This window comes from Canis lupus, chromosome 20 (assembly GCF_003254725.2).
Source record: "Canis lupus dingo isolate Sandy chromosome 20, ASM325472v2, whole genome shotgun sequence".
NCBI classification, from domain to species: domain Eukaryota; kingdom Metazoa; phylum Chordata; class Mammalia; order Carnivora; family Canidae; genus Canis; species Canis lupus.
In genome coordinates this window covers 5268276-5287985 of record NC_064262.1, presented here as the reverse complement: position 1 = coordinate 5287985, position 19710 = coordinate 5268276, and the positions used below count along the sequence as shown (strand labels likewise).

The 19710-nt window shown below is 38.2% G+C and overlaps 1 protein-coding gene across 8 annotated transcripts in view; it reads right to left on the bottom strand.

Moving 5' to 3' along the window:
- The window catches only part of NR2C2 (nuclear receptor subfamily 2 group C member 2), a 97941-nt gene that overhangs the window by 46229 nt on the left and 32002 nt on the right, over positions 1-19710 (bottom strand). The gene's annotated exons all lie outside the window — the stretch shown is intronic.

Below are 19710 nucleotides of genomic sequence, written 5' to 3'. Positions count from 1 at the left end.
ACTACTTGTGAAAGAATCCTGGTAACCTCCCGCCCCCCCAGTCCCACTGGGATGGGACTGGGAGAAGCCCATCTATTATACAAAGGTCTAGAACTTAGGTATACCTACCAAAGGCAAAGTTCAAGGTTCTGAGTGGTCATCTAGGCATCTGAAGTGGGCAGATACTATTTTTCCTTGAATAAAAGTATATCATGGGGCGCCTGGGTGGCCAACCGATTAAGCAAATGACTCTTGATTTTGGCTCGGGTCATGATGGTAAGATAGAGCCCCTGGTCGGATTCCACGTTGGGGATGGAACCTGCTTAAGATTCTCAAGATTCTCCCTCTTCTTCTGCCCCTCCCCTGCTTGCACATGCTCACTCACTCTTAAAAAAAAAAAAAGAAATCATAAGAAAACTACAGACCAATATTTTTATGAATATAGATGTAACAATCCTACATTAGCAAACTGAATCCAGAGGCATATAAAAAATTATACACCATGAGGGTGTCTGGGAGGCTCCGTTGATTAAGTGTCCATCCACTTTCAGCTCGGGTCATGATCTTGGGGTCCCTGGATTGAGCCCCTGTTGGCCTCCCTGCTCAGTGGGGAGTCTGCTTCTCTCTCTGCCCCTCCCCCTGCTCATGTGCGTGCTAAGTAAAATCCTAAAAAAAAATTCTACATCATGACTATATGGGATTGACCTCAGAAATACAAGGTTGGCCCACCACATGTATATACACTATATTAATAGAGGATAAAAGCCTCAACATCTCAACTGCCACGGAAAAACCATTGGACAAAAATCCAATACTACTTCATAATAAAACCATTCAACTAACTAGAAACAGAAAATAAGTTCTCAATCTATAAAGAGTATCTATAAAAATACTCACAGTTAACACAATACTTAATGGTAAAAGACTGGTAGCTTTCTTTAAAAAAAAAAAAGATTATTTGAGAGATAACATGCACAAGAGTTGGGGGGGGAGGGGGAGTGGGAGGCTGGCAGAGGGGCAGAGGGAGAGAATCAACTAGGTTCCGCACCCAGCACAGAACCCTCATGGGGCTCAATCTTATGACCTCAAGATCATGACCTGAACCGAAACCAAGAGTTAGTTACTTAATCAATTGAGCCACCCAAGCACCCTATTACTGAAAGCTTTCTTCCTAAAATCAGGAACCAGACAAAGATGCCTGCTTTTGCCATATGTACTCTACATTGTATTAGAGCTTCTAGCCAGGGCAATTAGGGAAGAAAACGAAAGAAAAGCATCCAGATTTGGAAAGGAAGAGAAATACCTCTATTCATAGATGATATGATCATGACATGACATAATCATACAGAAAATCCTAAAAACTCCAAAAAAACTATTAGAGCTAATACACGAGTCCCAAAGTTGGAAGACAAGATCAACACATAAAAATCAACTGTATTTCTATTCATCAGCAAAGAAGAACAACCAGAAAATGAAATTAAGGAAATAATCTCACTTACCATAGCATCAAAAATAGGAATAAATACCTCAAAAGGGTAAGACTTATACACTGGAAACTATGTAACATCATTGAAAGAAAGAACTAAATAAATGTAAAGATGTCTGTGTTCATGGATCAGAAGATTAATACTGGTAAGTTCGCAAAACTACCCAAGTTGATCTATAGATTTAGCTTAATTGCTATCAAAATTCCACCTGCCTTTATTGCATAAATTGACAAGCTGACGCTAAAATTCATATGAAAATCCAAGGGATCCAGAATAGCCAAAACATTTAACTGTTTTGAGTTGGAGGACTCACACTTCCTGATATCAAAACTTACTACAAAGCTACAGTAACCAAAACAGCATGGCACTGTCATAAAAACAGATTATTTAGACCAATAAAATAGAAAAAGAGCCCAGAAAAAAATTGACATATACGGTCAAATGATTTTCCACAAAAGTGCCACGACAATTCAATGGGGAGAAGAGAGTCTTCAACAAGTGGTGATGAAGCAACTGAATACAATACATATAAGAACGAAACTGGACCCCTAATACTATACAGGAAAAAATCAATTTGAGAGAACTCTGGAAAGATGGCAGAGTAGGAAGAACCAGGAATCTGTCTCCCCTACTAAACCTTTACTGTACTGGTGGACTCTGTCTGATATAACTATTTTGGGACTTGGGAGTCTACTGGATATTGAAGACTTGCAACTTCAGGAGAAGGTTTGAACAATAAACTGTAGTTAATTTCTGTCAATTTCAGCTTTTAGCAGGGTAGCAGCAGCCCATCCTCCATTTCTGCTCTGAAGTTAGCAACTGTGCATATGTTCCTGAAATAGCTTGACACAACTGTGGCAGCCTACATGGGCAAAAAGGACCCTTGTCCTCCAAATATTGGGATGTGCGCTCCAGTCGCTGATTGCTACTTCTGATCACAGAGGGACAAATAAAGAGGGGGCAGCCACTGTTGCAGTTCATCCCCCTATTGTTGCAAGCCCGTCCAACTCTAGCTTAAGTGATTTCCAAGGCTGGATTATTTCTTCCCAAACCAGTTTTCTTTCCTCTTTTGGAATTTCAACCATTAAAGACAAGGACATTCAAAAGCAAATGCATATACAGGGAAAATTAGAAAGTGGTTGTAACATACCCAGGCAAATGTACAGGTCTGAGAAAAGACCTTAGGAAACCTTAAGCTTATACATCAGGATAATCCTTGGTACCCACACAGCCTACAATATTAAAAACAAACAAACAAACAAACAAACAAACACACATCCTGTATGAAAATCCTGCAATCCTAGGAAGAGGGGAGATTGATTTCCAGAGTTACCACATCATTGGATTCAAATGGGCAAAAACTGTACCCAGTTCTTACAACAACAAAATCACAAGGTATACAAAGAAACAGGAAGGTTAAAAAAAAAAAAGAAAAGAAAAGAAAGAAAGAAACAAAAAGAAACAGGAAGGTATGAGCCATTCAAAAGAAAATAAATCAACACAAACGATTCCTTAAAAAGGTCTGATGTCAGGTCTACTGGACAAAGACTTTACAACAACTTTCTAAAAGTTACTCAAAGAACTAAAGGAAGATGTGGCTGAAGTCAGAACCAATGAAAAGATGAAAAAACCTAAATGGAAACTAAAAAAATTCTGTAAAAAGTACAATAACCACAGCACCTGGGTGGCTCAGTGGTTGAGCATCTGCCTTTGGCTCCGGTCATGATCCTGGGGTCCCAGGATCCAGTCTTGCATCATGTTCTCTGCAGGGAGCCTGCTTCTCCCTCTACCTGTGTCTCTGCCTCTCTCTGTATGTGTCTCATGAATAAATAAATAAAATCTTAAAAAAAATAGCACAATAACCAAAATGAAAAATTCATGAGTGGGATTCAAAATCTGATTTGAGGAAGCAGAAGAATAAAAAACCTTGAAGATAGAACAATGGAAATTAGAATTTGAAAAACAAAACAACAACAAAAACATTGAAGAAATGTGACCAGAGTGTTAAGGGGCCTATGACACATCAACAAATAGACCAACATATGCACCGTGGGCGTCCATAAGGAGCAGAGAGAGAGAGAGAGAGAGGCGGGGAGAATACCTGAAGAAATAATGGCCAAAACCGCCCCAAATCTGAAGAAAGACATGAATATAAATACCTGAGAAGCTCAATGCACTCTAAGTAAGAGGAACTCAAAGACAAACTTTCAAAAGACAAAGAATCTTGAAAGCAGCAATAGAGAAACTAATTCTCACATACATGGGAACCTCAATTATATTACTTGCAGATTTCTCATCAGAAACTCCAAAAGACAGTCGGTTGATATATTCAAAGTGCTCAAAAAGGGGAGGGGGACCTGTCAACCAAGAATCTTACACCTGACCAAACTGTACTTCACAAGTGAGGAAGAAATTAAGACATTTCCAAATAAACAAAAACATAATCACTAGACCGACCCTACAAGAAATACTGAAGGGAGGAGTTCTGCACAGTGAAATGAAAGGTCACTAGACAGTAATCTGAAGCTAACCAGAGAAATAAAGATTTCACTAAAGGTAGATACCTGGGTAATTACAAAAGTTAGTATTGTAACAATGGTTGGTAATGTACTTCTTGTTTCCTACATGACTTAAGAGACAAACATTTAAAGAAAAAACCTATTAATGTAAAAGCTAGTACTATTGTTAAGTTTGGTTGGAAACTCCAAATCTAAAAAAGAAAGAAAGAAACTCCAAATCTTGCTTTCCACATAATTTAGAAAACCGAAGCATTTAAAAGAATTATTAGCTTAGATCTTCAGGCACACAATGTATAAAGATGTAATTTTGTGACATCAACAACTAAAAGGGATAAGAACAGAGCTTAAAGAAGGGAAATTTAAAAAAAAAAAAAAAAAGGAAGGGAAATTTTTGTATGTCACTGAAGTTTAGCTGATATAAATTCAAACTAAAATAACTTTAGGATGTTAAATATAATCACCATAGTAACCACAAAGAAAATAGCTATAAAACATATACAAACAGAAATGAGAAACAATTTTAAACATTTCAAAAAAATGATTTAAAGGATTTCAAAAAAATCAACACAAAAGAAAACAGGAATATAAGAAATAAGGGACAGAAAAACCCTATAAGGGATATTTAAAAAAAAAAAACGCAAAATGATAGAAGTTCCTCCTTTAACAGCAATTTTTTAAATGCAAATACATTAAACTTTACATTCAAAAAAGAGATTGGCAGAATGTATAGAAACTCATGTTTCTTCCTCTTTTTATTTTTCCAAGATTTTATTTAAGCGAGTGCAAGCACCCATGGTGGAGGTGGGGGGGCATGGACAGAGGGAGTGGGAGAAGCAGACTCCCCTCTGAGCAGGGAGTCTGACACTGGGCTTGATCCTAGAAACATGACCTGAGCCAAAGGCACTTAACCAAATGAGCTACCCAGGCACCCCATACAAGAGACTCATTTTAGAAAGAAAGACCAAATAGATTGAAAATGAAAGGAAGGAAAAAGATATTCTACACAAATAGTAACCAAGAGAGTACAGGTGGCTGTACTACTATCAAACAATTTAGAACAAATTTTAAAAGGTTACAAGAGGCAAAGGACACAACATATTCAACATATTAACAAAAGATTCAATACAACAAGAACATATAACAATTACATTTACACATCTAATAACAGACTTCAAAAATATGTAAGCAAAGACTGACAGTTTTAGGGAGAAACACTTCTGCAATAATAGTTGGAGACTTCAACATCCGAATCTCAATAATGGACAGAATAGGTAAGGATACAGAGGACTTACAGAACACAGTAAACCAACCATATCTAACACACTACATAGAACAGTCTACCCAGAAACAAAAATATTCAGAAAAATCTCTCAGGTGCACATGGGACAGTCTCTAGGACAGACCACGTGAGGCCATAAATTAGGCTTCAATAGATTTTAAAGGACAGGGCAGCCCCAGTGGCGCAGCGGTTTAGTGCCGCCTGTGGCCCAGGGTGTGATCCTGGAGACTCTGGATCGAGTCCCAGGTCAGGCTCTCTGCATGGAGCCTGCTTCTCCCTCTGCCTGTGTCTCTGCCTCTCTCTCTGTGTGTGTGTCTCTATGAATAAATAAATAAAATCTTAAAAAAAAAAAAAAAAGATTTTAAAGGACAGGTAACATAAAGTATCTTCTCTGACCATAGGGGAATGAAGTTAGAAATCCTAGAGAGGGAACCAGCAAAGTTCCAAATATGTGGAAATTAAACAACACACTCTGTAACTAATGAATCAAAGAGAAAATTATAAGGGAAATCTGAAAAAGCTTACAGATGGATGAAAACAAAAAACTTATAGGACAATGTGAAAGCAGTCTTATGGGGTACATTTATGAGCTATAAATGCTTTGGTTAAAAAAATAAGAAAGATCTCAAATGAACAACCTAACTTTACAACTTAATGAATTAGAAAAAGAATAAAGTGAACCCAAAATTAGGAGAGGAAATAATAAAAATTATACAGAGATAAAAGAAATATAGAAAAACAACAGAGAAAAATCAATTAAATCAAAAGCTGGTTCTTTGAAAAGATCAACAAAATTGACAAACCTGTAGCTAGATGGCCTGGGAGCAGGGGGGCGGGCGGCAGAGAAAAGACTGCAATTACTAAAATTAGGGGAAAAAATCCAATTACTAAAATCAGAAGTGAAGGTGAGGATATTACTATACAGAACTATAAGGATTATAAGAGAATACTATGAACAACTGTATGGTATCAAACTGAATAATCTAGACAAGTCAAAGACCTAGAAACACAAAACCTATTGTGACTAAATCATAAAGAAACAGAAAATACTAATAGTTCTATAACAATGAAGGAGATTGAATCAACTATCAAAAATATCTCCACAAAGAAAATCCCTGGACCTGATGGCTTCACTGGTGATTTCTACTAAACCTTTTTTAAAAAATAATTTTTAAAAAAGCTTTATTTATTCATAAGAAACAGAGAGAGGCAGAGACTCCCTGCAGGGAGCTTGATGCAGGACTCCAGGACTTGATCCCAGGATCCCGGGATCATGTCCTGAGCCAAAGGCAGATGCTCAACCACTGAGCCACCCAAGCATCCCTCTACTAAATCTTTAAAGAAAAAAATAATATTAAGCCTTCTCAAACTTTACCAAAGACTGAACAGGAGCACTTCCTAACTTATTCTATGAAGCTGATACAAAGTCAGACAAAGGCACTACAGGAAAACTACAGATCAGTATCGCTTATGAACTAATGTAAAAATCCTCAACAAAACACTGGCAAACAGAATTCAGCTACATACTAAAAGAATTATACACCATGACATCAAGTGGAATTCATTCCTATAATGCAAGGATGGTTCAAAATACAAAAATCAATGTGATACACCACATTAATAGAATTAAGGGGGAAAAAAATCACACAATCACCTCAATAGCTGGAGAAAGAGCATTTGACAAAATTCAACACCCTTTCATGATTAAAAAAAAAAAAACACCTCAACAAACTAGGAATAGAAGAAAAGTAACTCCACATAGTTGAAATCACGTATGAAAAACTCAGAGTGAATATCATATTCAGTGGTAAAAGACTGAAAGTTTTCCTCTAAGATCAGGAACAAGGCAAGGATGCCTGCTTTCACAACTTCCACTCCATCTAGTACTGGAAGTTCTAGTCAGACCAATTATGCAAGAAAAAGCATCCAAATTGGAAAGAAGTAAAATTATCTGTTTGCAAATAATGTAATGAAGGACCCCCTCCTTCCTAAAAAGGTCTGCTAGAATAAATAAATTCAGCAAAGTAGTAGGATACTAAGTCAACACAGAAAAATCAGTAGCATTTCTATATACTATGAACAATCTGAAAAGGAAATTATTAACAAATTTCATCATGATAGCATCAAAAAGAATCAATTACTTAGCAATTAGGTTAACCAAAGAGGTAAAAAAAAAAAGACTTCTACAATAAAAACTATAAAACACTGGGAAAAAGAAATTAAAGACATAAGTAAATGGAAACATAATCTATGTTCATAGACTGAAAGACTTAATATTGCTAAGATGTCAGTACTACTCAAAGTGACCTACAGATTTAATGTAACCCCTGTCAAAATCCCAATGATATTTTTTGCAGAAACAGAAAAATCCATCCTTAAATTGATATTGAATCTCAAGGGACCCTAAAATAGCCAAAACTACCTTGAAAAAAAATAAAGCTGAAGGACTTACTCTTCCTGATTTTGCTATAAAGCTAAAGTAATCAAAACAGTGTGGTATTTGTATAGACAGACATACAGGTCAAAGGAATAAAACTGAGATCCTAGAAACAAACCTGGCATATAAAAAGACTTTTGATAGGGGTGTCAAGACCATTCAGTGGGGGAAAGGACAGTCTTTCCAACAAATCGTCCTGGAAAAACTGGATACTCATATACAAAAGAATGAAGTTGCACTTTTATCTAACACCATGTACAAAAAATAACTCAAAATGGATTTAAAAAAATCTAATTTAAGACCTAAAATGACAATATCCAGAATATATAGAGAACTCCTAAAACTCAACATAAAAAAACCCAACCCAATTAGAATGAAAGACTTGAATAGACACTTCTCCAGAGTTTACACAAACAGCCAATAAGCACATGAAAAGCCACTCAACATCACTACTCATCATTAGGAAATAAAAATCAAAAGTACATTCAAAATGCCATCTCATACATACGAGGATGGCTACTATTCAGAAAACTAGAAAATAACAAATGTTGAGGAGGATGTGAAGAAACTGCAACTCTCATACACTGCTGGCAGAAATATAGAATGATACAGCCTCTTTGGAAAATAGTCTCACCAATCCTCAAAAGTTAAACAGAGCTGCCATATGAATCAAGTTTCACTCCTAGGTATATACTCAGGAGAAAGGCAAACATATGTCCACACAGAAACTTGTATAGTGAGGCAAGTGGGTGGCTCAGTGGTTGAGCATCTAACTGCATTTGGTTCAGTGTGTGATCCCAGGGTCCTGGGATGAGTTCTGCATCCAGCTCCCCTGCTTCTGCCTCTGCCTGTGTCTCTGCCCCTCTATCTCTCTGTGTCTCTCATGAATAAATAAATAAATAATCCTAAAAAAAAGTGGTATACCTTATGCTATGGAATATTATTTAGTAATAAAAAGGAATGAAGTACTGATACATGCTACAACATGGATGAAATCAGTTACTAAAAACCATGTATTTCATGATTCCATTCATATAAAAATGTCCATAATAGGTAAATCCATAGGTATAGAAAGTAGATTAGTGGTTCCCAGAACTGAGGGGATGGGTGATTGGGGAAAAACTGCTAATAGGTATGGAGCTTCTTTGGGGGATGATGGTGCTGACTGTACAACCCTGTAAATGTATCAAAACCCAACTAAACTATATATATATATATTTTTTTTTTTTTTAAAGTAGGCTCTATGTCCAAATTGGGGCTTGAACTCATGACCCTGAGATCAAGAGTCCCATGCTCTACAAACTGATCCAGCCAGGTGCGCCAAAACTATGTAATTCTAAAGGGTGAATTTCATGGTAAGTGAAACAGATCTCAAGTTTATAAAGCATTATCATGACTGATTAATTGCTGGGTGTAGTTATGAAAAATTTTTTTCCTTCATAGCATTAATTTTACAAAAAAAAAATCACATTATAAAGACAATAGAATACAATATTCTCACAGTGATGTTCAGTTTACAAAATGCTTCGTATAAATTAGTTCTCTGCTAAGATATAGCAGGATAGGCAAATCCTGCAAAAATACATCTCCCAGTATCTACATACACATATTTGCTAGCTCTGTTTATTTGTAATTATGAAGAAAAGACTGGGCAGTTGCTTTATCAGAGCACATTCATTAAATCCTTCTTTAGTCAATGAACATTTAGAATTGTGGTTGAATTTATTATTACCCTGCAAGTTAATTCTACCAATTTCAGATATATGAAATTCTTAACTGATAGAATAATATGCTTTCTGATTTAGTTACTCACTTTACCTGTAAGACATTTTATTTTTTTAAAACATTTTTTAAAGATTTTATTTATTTATTCATGAGAGAGAGAGAGAGAGAGAGAGAGAGGCAGAGACACAGGCAGAGGGAAAAGCAGGCTCCATGCAGGGAGCCCGATGTGGGACTCGATCCCAGGCCTCTAGGATCTCGCCCTGGGCGGAAGGCAGGCGCTAAACCCCTGAGCCACCCAGGGATCCCCCCTGTAAGACATTTTAAAGCATTCAATATTATATGAGTATATCAGGCTATGGAATCCGACAGACCTGGGCTCTGAAATAAAGTGAACAAGTGACTTAAACCCTCTAAATTTCAGTTTCCTCAAATTTAACATGGACATATTATGACTACTTTAGGAGACTGATGTGAGGGTTAATGAATAATATGTTAAATATTAATTCAACACATAGAAGTTATCAATACTATCATAAACTTCCTGAAAATTTTTCTAAAGCCTGAGTTATAAACAGTGTATAAATATTGCTACTGTAATATTATATTACTGTGATAAACTATAATACTGAGGCTCTCCTTGGACTGAAAATTCTTTTTATTTTCTTATTATAAAAAAAAATATCAGGGGCACCCGGGTGGCTCAATTGGTTAAGGATCTGACTCATCATTTTGGCTCAGGTCTTGATCTCGGGGTCATGGGATTGGCATGTGTCCCCCATCGGGCTCCATGCTTGGTGGGGAATTTGCTTGAGATTCTCTGCCTCTGCTCATGCTCATTCTCTCTCAAATAAGTAAATCCTAAAAAAACAAAAAAACCCTACCTCACATCATATATGAAAATTAGAAAACATAAACGTAGAGCTTCTTAACCTTGGATTCGGCAATAATTTCTTACTGTTACACTTAAAGCACAATAAACAAAATAAAAATATACAAAATAGACTTTGTCAAAATTAAAAACTTCTGTGCTTCAAAGGATACTATATAGAAAATAAAAAGTAACCCATAGAGTGGGAGGAAATATTTGCAAATCACATATCTGATAAGGGATTTGTATCAAGAATGTATAAAGAACCCTTATACTCAATGATAGAATACCAAAAAACAATTTAGAAATGGGCCAAAGGAGTTGAACAAACACTTCTTCAAAGAAAATATTCAAATGGCCATTAAGTCCATGAAAATTGCTCAACATCATTAGTCATTAGGGAAATGCAAATCAAAATCATATTAAGATACCACTTCCCACCCATTAGAATGGTTATAATACAGAATGGTATAGACACTTTGGAAATAAGTATCAGTTCTGCAAATGGTTAAACATTAAGAGTTGCCATCCTATTTAACAATTCCACTTCTAGCTACCTTCACCAGAGAAATAAAAACATCTGTCTACACAAAAACTTATATATAGCAACATTATTTTTATTTTTATTTTTATTTATGATAGTCACACAGAGAGAGAGAGAGAGAGGCAGAGACACAGGCAGAAGGAGAAGCAGGCTCCATGCACCGGGAGCCCGACGTGGGACTCGATCCCGGGTCTCCAGGATCGCGCCCTGGGCCAAGGGCAGGCGCCAAACCGCTGCGCCACCCAGGGATCCCTAGCAACATTATTTTTAATAGTCAAAAAAGGGTAACAACCCAACATCCATTAACTGATAAATAAAATATGGTATATACATACAATGGAACATTATCTAGCCATAAAAAGGAATGAAGTTTTAACTCCTGCTACATTGTGGATCTTGAAAACATGATGAGTGTAGAGACCAGGCATAAAAGGCCACAGATTGTATGATTTCATTTATATGAAATGTCCAGAATAGACAAATTAAAAACAAAAACAAAAACCCAAACAACCCACAAAGTAAATAGTGGTTGCCTATGGCTGGGGAATAAGGAAATTGGGGGTAGATGGTTGACACCTAAGGGATTTATAAGTTTCTTTGTGATAATAAAAAATGTTCTGCAGCTACATAGTGGTGATGGCTGCACAACCTTATGAATACACTAAAAGCCATAGAATTATACACTTTAGGTAAACTGCATGATATGTGAATTATATCTTAATAGAGCTCTTAAACTTTTTTTTAATGAATGAAATCAACAAATAAAACAATTTAAGAAGTCGGGATAGTGGTTACCTTTAGGGAGTAGGGTAAGGGCAGTAACTGCAAGGAGGAAGGAAATTCTTTTCTGCCCCCCCTTTTTAAAAATAATTTCTATGGGGATCCCTGGGTGGCGCAGCGGTTTAGCCCCTGCCTTTGGCCCAGGGCGTTATCCTGGAGACCTGGGATCGAATCCCACGTCGGGCTCCCGGTGCATGGAGCCTGCTTCTCCCTCTGCCTTTGTCTCTGCCTCTCTCTCTCTCTCTCTGTGACTATCATTAAAAAAAAAAAAAAAAATCTCTATGCCCAATGGGGGGCTTGAACTCATGACCCCAAGATCAAGAGTCACATATGCTCTACCAATTGAGCCAGCCAGACACCCCTCTATTCCTCTCTTAACCTGAGTAGTGTTTACATGGAAATGTCCTCTGTGTGACAATTTATTGTGTCACACACTTTTGAATTGTGAACTTTTGTACACTACAATAAAGTTTATTTAAAAGAGTAACAGTAGTCAAAAGTATTTAATAGGGTCTCCAAGAAGCTTTCTACGTCACTAAGTCAAAGAGACTGTTTGTTATTCCATGCTTCACTTGAACCTATTATGCATTAACCCTGTGCACCCTACAGCTTGTTGCATGCGGGTTGTGCAGAGCAATCAAAAGTGATTCTGCCTTCAAGCATCTGTTGGGGAAGACAAATGGCAAGAGTGGAAGAAGCACAGATTGGGTGCTAAGACTGCTTTTTGCCAACTTCTGTGTGAGTTAAGTTAAACTCCCTAGACTCTGGTTCCCTCACCTGTTAAAGGATATGCTTGCAAATTTTATGATTCCTTTTGTAGGAGAGGCCCAAGGGCCTCTACAAATTTGCCTGTGATGGGTATGGGTCACATTGGCAATGGGCTCCCAGTAGTTCATTAACAAATTTGGATTAGATGAATAACCCAAAATATCCCTTGAATTTAGCAAAGGAATGTTTAACTCCAGAAGTGACAAGTTAGTGGGGAAATATTTAGGATCCTCCACCCCTGGGACCTTTAGAGAGAAGAAGTATTCTAGTGGCACCAGGGGTAGTCTGACACAATCTGGCTTGAAGGCGAAGCGATTCCATGATGAGACTGCTCAGAAATTCTTGTAGCTGCATGAATTTAGAGCACACATCCAGGTGGGGAATCTACTTTTTTTTTTTCCAAAAGCATGAATTTGTAAGCACACATCTAGGTGGGGAATCTACTTTTTTCCCAAAAGCATATTGCTGAATATCATTTAGCACAGTGATAAAAAGCCAATTTAGTAACAGGACATAAAAATATTAGATGCATTTTTTGACTAGAGGAAGCATCTCCTTTTCATCTTTTCCTGCCTACCTCTTCAGTACCTGATGTCAGTCTTGGCCTTAGCCTTTTATTTTTCACTCCTTCAATCTGCTCAAGTTGCAAAGGATAGGCTCATTAGTTCATACTGAGATATAAATGCCTGGCGACACCCAGGTGTGTGTTATACCCTGGCCAGAACACTTGAATTTTAACAAGAAAATGGCTAGTCCAAAGGACTCAAACCATGAGCAAGCAGGATATGAAAGTACATCTGGACACAGATCTTCCAGGGCATGGTCTCTGATGCACACTTAAAGGGTAAAATCAGCTGTTCTATTTTGTATCTTTTCTAAAGAGTTTAATAAATGCCCTGCTTCTCTGGCCAGCCTTTCCTAATTCCTCAAGTTGGTATACAGGTCCTGTTCTGGGCACCCAGAGCTCCTGCATCTTAACACTCTCCACAAGGAACCTACTCCAACTGCTTGTTTAAGTCTACCTCAGAGGGCAGTGCGAAACATTGCCTACTTCCCCTTTTACTCCCAAGGCCAGGTTCATTTTAGGGCCATAACGATTGCTTACTGAATGAACACTTATTAACTTCAGGAATGAGTAAGAAGTATGTTTTATAGTCCTTGATCCTGGAACTCTGCTTAGATCTTTTCTTCTTTTACTCCACTCTCGTGCCTGTCTGCTAATTAGATATCCTGCAGGTACTGCATAGCACCTGCTTTGGCAGTTTCACTGATACACCTGGGTTTATGAGGCGGCTAGAAAAGTTCATACATCTTCACCCTCGAGTGAGAACCTTCTCTATTCCATCATAAGATGACATTGCTTTGGCAGTTTTTAAAGAAAAAAATTCTTAAGAAAAACTGTGGTTTACATGCTAAAAGACGGACATTTAGATTGAAAAGTATTCACAGCACTAAGCTAAAGAGAAAATATTTAGTTTCTAATTCTATAATTTATTCTGAGTTCTGGCTGCAACATTCCCATGGGTTATTAAGGGCAACCAAGTTCACACCCTGTGGCAAAAAAACAGATCATGCAGACCTAATATGCTACAAATCTCAACCCGGAACTTGGGAACTTCCGATTTCTAAACATTCCCAGTGAAATAATTAACAATGTAAATACCTAAGTAGGGTAAAGGGTTTCAGGCATGGGATACCTTCAGACTGAACTGAATGTACCACATCCTCCTTTTATTCTTATTGCAAGGGACCATTAAATAGTTAAGTGCAGTAAAGGGTCAACCCGCAGAGTTAAGCCCTGTTTGTGCTGCAACTTGCATCACAGAGAGAGGAGTCCACAGAAGCCTGCAGGTCTTCAAAGTCATCAATCCCTTCCCTCATACAAAGGATCAGGTCCTTTATATTATAATGCTAGTTTGTCATGTTCCTAAAAAATAAATTCTCTTGATGACTTGTAAGTCAGGCTCATCTTTATACTGGAGTTAATGAAGGATTCAAACCTGAACATTACAAGTCAGCCTCATTTATATCAGATCAGCCAGTTTTTAAATTTTCCAGTTGATATTGTTTAAAAATATAAAATTAGGGATCCCTGGGTGGCGCAGCGGTTTGGCGCCTGCCTTTGGCCCAGGGCGTGATCCTGGAGACCCGGGATCGAATCCCACGTCCGGCTCCCAGTGCATGGAGCCTGGTTCTCCCTCTACCTGTGCCTCTGTGTGTGTGTGTGATGACTATCATAAATAAATAAAATTAAAAAAAAATATATATATATATAAAATTACCGCCCTATATTTCTTGGCACAAAAACAAAGATCCAAACAGTCAACAATCACTACCCACATTATATATATATAAAAAAATGAGGTGTTTAAGAGCAACTCTCTGTTCATAAGGCTAAACTGTTTAAAACAACAAACAAACAAGCAGCTTTTGCCCCACCTGAATTAACCCAGCATACTCAAATACAAGTTCCTCTGAAGACCTTGCTGGGTGCTAAGCATAGCAACACACACTAAATTGAATTCCTTCAAAAATACTAATAGGTGTCTAAAGCCACTGCTATTTTATCAACTGCTCTAAAAACAAGTACCTATGAAATACACTGCATTACAAGGGAGCTTCCCCCAGAAACAGAATGAGAACAAAATTGCAGTCTTGTTTTTTTTTTGTTTGTTTTTTTGTTTTGTTTTGTTTTGTTTTTTCAGGACACTTATACTTACCATGCCAATGGCTCCCTGCAGCTTTATTTACATTTTTCCTCAGCAACCTCCCAGGCCAGAGAGCCCAACCAAAAGGGCCAAGGGTTGGTTGAGGAAACTCAGGCATCTGCTTTCAAACTGCCAGTACAGATTCCATTCACCAAAACCAGACAGAGCTGTTTAAAGATGCCCTCTCTATGACCCTGCTTGTTGAAGGTCAAGTACACTATCACTCTCTGTAACCAAGGAAGCAAAATTAACATGTTCTTGCCAGCTGCTGAAGCAGTTTGTCTAATGATATGATTAACCTGCTTCTTAAGAAGGTGTACTTTGCTTTACAAAGTTCTCCTTTCACCTAGATTGTTGCCTTTGCTAAATGTGCCATCCTCCTCCCTCCTCCTCACCAGCTTCCCCTTAAAGACCACCTTTCCTGAACTGAGAGCTCCTGAGCATGTTGCCATGGAACCCAACTAACTCAAAACATTTTTAAAACTATAAGGAGTACAGAAAAGATTTGGAGAACTCAGAAGTACTGTATTCTGTATATAGCATTTCGAACTTCACAGATCATCAAACCAACATTTTTTTTTTTTTAAAGATTTTATTTATTTATGAGAATGCACAGAGAGGAGAGAGAGAGAGGCAGAGACGCAGGCAGAGGGAGAAGCAGGCTCCATGCACCAGGAGCCCGATGTGGGATTCGATCCCAGGTCTCCAGGATCGCGCCCTGGGCCAAAGGCAGGCGCCAAACCGCTGCGCCACCCAGGGATCCCCAAACCAACATTTTTAAAGATACAGTGTCTTTGCAAGTTATTAGTCTATTCAAAGGGAAGGCAACATAACAATCTATATTATATACAAAACAACCACAAGAGTAACAGCACTGGGCTCATTTAACAAATATTTTACTACATCCACCCAACATGTGCCAGGCATGTGAATTCAGGTCAGAGTTGCCTCTGCAGCCTCCCATTCTGGCAGGAAGGTGAGAACACCAGTAGCTCATGCAAATAAGGACACTGTAACTGGCTACACAAAGGCTTCAAGTCTCAGTCTCAGCCCTCCCCTAAGGCCATAGACAAAAGGGAGCTCCTAGAAGGTCACAGTTAGAGGTGGGGCTGTAACTAATACTCAGGACACCTGTCTCTAAGCCAAATGCCCTGTTTGACATGGGGCTCACTACCTGTTTTAATACCTGGACAAAGAACTAATTTGAAGTGAAAGCTGGCCAATCACCAAAAAACAAAACAAAGAAAGCCTGGAGAGGGGGATGGAGGAAAGAGGCTTTATAGATATTTACTTTTATAAAACATGAGAGGGAGGAATTGAGAGAATAATGAAATTTTAAAAAATAAGTTCAGGGATCCCTGGGTGGCGCAGCGGTTTGGCGCCTGCCTTTGGCCCAGGGTGTGATCCTGGAGACCTGGGATCGAATCCCACATCAGGCTCCCGGTGCATGGAGCCTGCTTCTCCCTCTGCCTGTGTCTCTGCCTCTCTCTCTCTATCTGTGACTATCATAAATAAATTAAAAAAATTAAAAAAAAATAAGTTCAGTGTTATAAATGATGAATTTCTACTCCACAAGTTCATATGTGTACTAACTTAAAACAGTCTAGGTTAAAGGAATATGCCACCTATTTTTCAGATCCTAGGACCCCAACCAAAAGGGTAAAATTTTTTTTTTAATTTTTATTTATTTATGATAGTCACAGAGAGAGAGAGAGAGAGAGACAGAGAGGCAGAGACATAGGCAGAGGGAGAAGCAGGCTCCATGCACCGAGAGCCCGATGTGGGATTCGATCCCGGGTCTCCAGGATCGCGCCCTGGGCCAAAGGCAGGCGCTAAACCGCTGCGCCACCCAGGGATCCCTAGGGTAAAATTAATCCAGAGGAAAAAAAAGAGAGATTCTCCTTTTGAAAAAGGGAGACTAAAAGTCCCTCCACCGGAACAACTATTTAAAGCTCTAAGAAACGTAACATTCAGTAAAGCCAATAAATGAGGTGTAAAAGGAAAGATTAATATAAGGAAGCAAAAAGCTCTAAGGGTCAACTGTCGAGGTCAACAGGTCTGCTCTTATCATAAAAATTTGTTCATGCCCTCTGATCTGATGATCCTACTTTTGGGAATCTACCTTAGCCGAAATACAGAAATCCAAATTATCAAAAAAAGAAAAAAAAGAAAAAAGAAATCCAAATTATCTTATATACAGAAATGGCTTTATCAGTGTGTGCTCCTAAATTATTCTCCTAGAGAATAAAGGAATTCCCTCTCCCAAAGATCGGGATGAAGTAGAGCCTACCTTCAATTGTAGCAGCAGAAAATGCCAGATATTTGCAGGCTTAGCTTCCCTTGGAGGGCAGAGGGTCAATCAGATGTTTAAATTGAGACTCGGGGATTCCTGGGTGGCTCAGCGGTTTAGCGCCTGCCTTTGGCCCAGGGCGCGATCCTGGAGTCCCGGGATCGAGTCCCGTATCGGGCTCCCAGCATGGAGCCTGCTTCTCCCTCCTCCTGTGTCTCTGCCTCTCTCTCTCTATCATGAATAAGTAAATAAATCTTTAAAAAAATAAAAAAAATAATAAACTGAGACTCTGCAATAGAAGTGGAGCCCCGTGTCTATAGGTAGTGTCGTGGTGTGTATAGCCACAGCTTCACCAAACTGGCTCTTTAGGGAGATGTGTGTGTAGTTCCTAGCTGCAGTTACTTTTCTAGCCCTCCTGGTAACTCCGTCAAATTAATCCAATCCATCCATGTATCCTTCTTCACACATATTCTACTCAATATTTTTTAAGAAGCTCATTTTTGTTTAAATCAGCAATAGCTGGGTTTTGTTGTTATTTGCTTTGTGCACCTTGACTGGTAAAGAATGGATATATTATATTTAACCACATAAAGGTCAGAAGCAACTGAAATACCCCAAGCTAGATGTGTTACACTATGCTCCCTTGATACAATATTATGGAGCTATGAAAAATACTGGTCATGAAGGCTATGTAGCAACCTGTGGAAAGTATTTATATTTACTCCATGAAATAACATTCTGTGAAATCACTCTACTAAGTTATTGCACTAGATGACATGCATGTGAAAAAAACACACCAAAAAATGCATTTATTCATTCAACAAAGAATTTTTTTTTTTTTAAAGATTTAAGGGAGACAGCGTGTGCATGGGAAGGAGCAGAGAGGGAGGGAGAGAGAGAGAATCCCAAGCAGATTCCCCGCTGAGCAAGGAACCTGACAGCTGAGCAAGGAACCTGACACGGGGCTCGATCTCATGACCCCAAGACCACGACCTGAGCTAAAACTGAGTCAGATGCTCAGCCGACTGAGCCATCCAGGCTCCCCGCAAAAAATCTTAGTATTGACTGTTCACTGTGTTCCCGGCACTGGAAAGTATTTTATTTCATTTTATTGTTTAAAGATTTTTTTATTTATTCATGAGAGGCAGAGACATAGGCAGAGGGAGAAGCAGGCTACCTGTGGGGAGCTCAATGTGGGACTCAATTCCAGGGCCCCAGGGATCACGACCTGAGCCAAAGGCAGACACTCAACCACTGAGCCACCCAGGCATCCCTGGAAAGTGTTTTAAACACTGGGAAGACAACAGCAAATGAAACCAAGTTCCTGCTTCTCTGCAATTTATATTCTATTGTTGACAGATAAAGAAGTATATATGTTTCTTAGATAATGAGAAGCACTTTGGAGAAATGTAAGATGGATAGAGAGTGACAGGGGTCCTTTTCAAATTTTCCAGAATGTTTTTACCACTTCTATAATCAATTAAAAAAATATTTCCAAAACACTGACCTTTTAAAACCAGCAAATATTGTTAGAATTTGGTATTATGAATGATCTTATTTTCCACCCCAAGTCTGAAATAATGAATGTTCTTCATACTTTTCTTCATTTTAAAAAGAACTTTTCTACCTATTCAAGAAAATCCTTTTTTTTTTTTTTTTGTAAAATGAGATATAAAATTCTACTGTGAGAAGGAATTCTCCTTGCTTACTAAAGAATTACTACTGAAGATATTTTAAAACTAGGTTATATTTCTGCAACCACAACCCTAAACTGAATCATCCTGGTAGGCAGCTAGTTACAGGGAAACTCATTACACCACCTCCTGCCTGGGTGGCTTTGGACAAGTCCCTTAATTGTTCTAAGCCTTTGTTTACTCATTTGTAAAATAGAGGTTGATGCTTCTTACCTCACAGGATAATGGGAGGATTAAAATGAGGCAATAAAGCACAATGCATTATATAAATTCAGAGGATGCTATTATAATTTCCCTGAGGAAATCAAATGCGCAGAGCTAAACCTATCACCCTGAGTAAGATGTTATCTCCTCCTACAGCAGAGGTTCATTTGTTTACAGACAAAATGGTTTCATTTCTAATCCCCCCATTTCCTGTGACCAATAACAGGAGATAATCTCCAAAGTCTTTATAAAGTATGAGACACACTTCAAGGTACACACTTCAAACACAGTGAGATTTTAAGAAAGGAGATGTTTTCTAAGATAGAGTGTTACTATGCTGTCCCAAAACATGATACCACAGGAAATTACTTTGGCACAATACTTCTACATAAGGTACATCATACTTATAAGGACATCATACTTCTTCA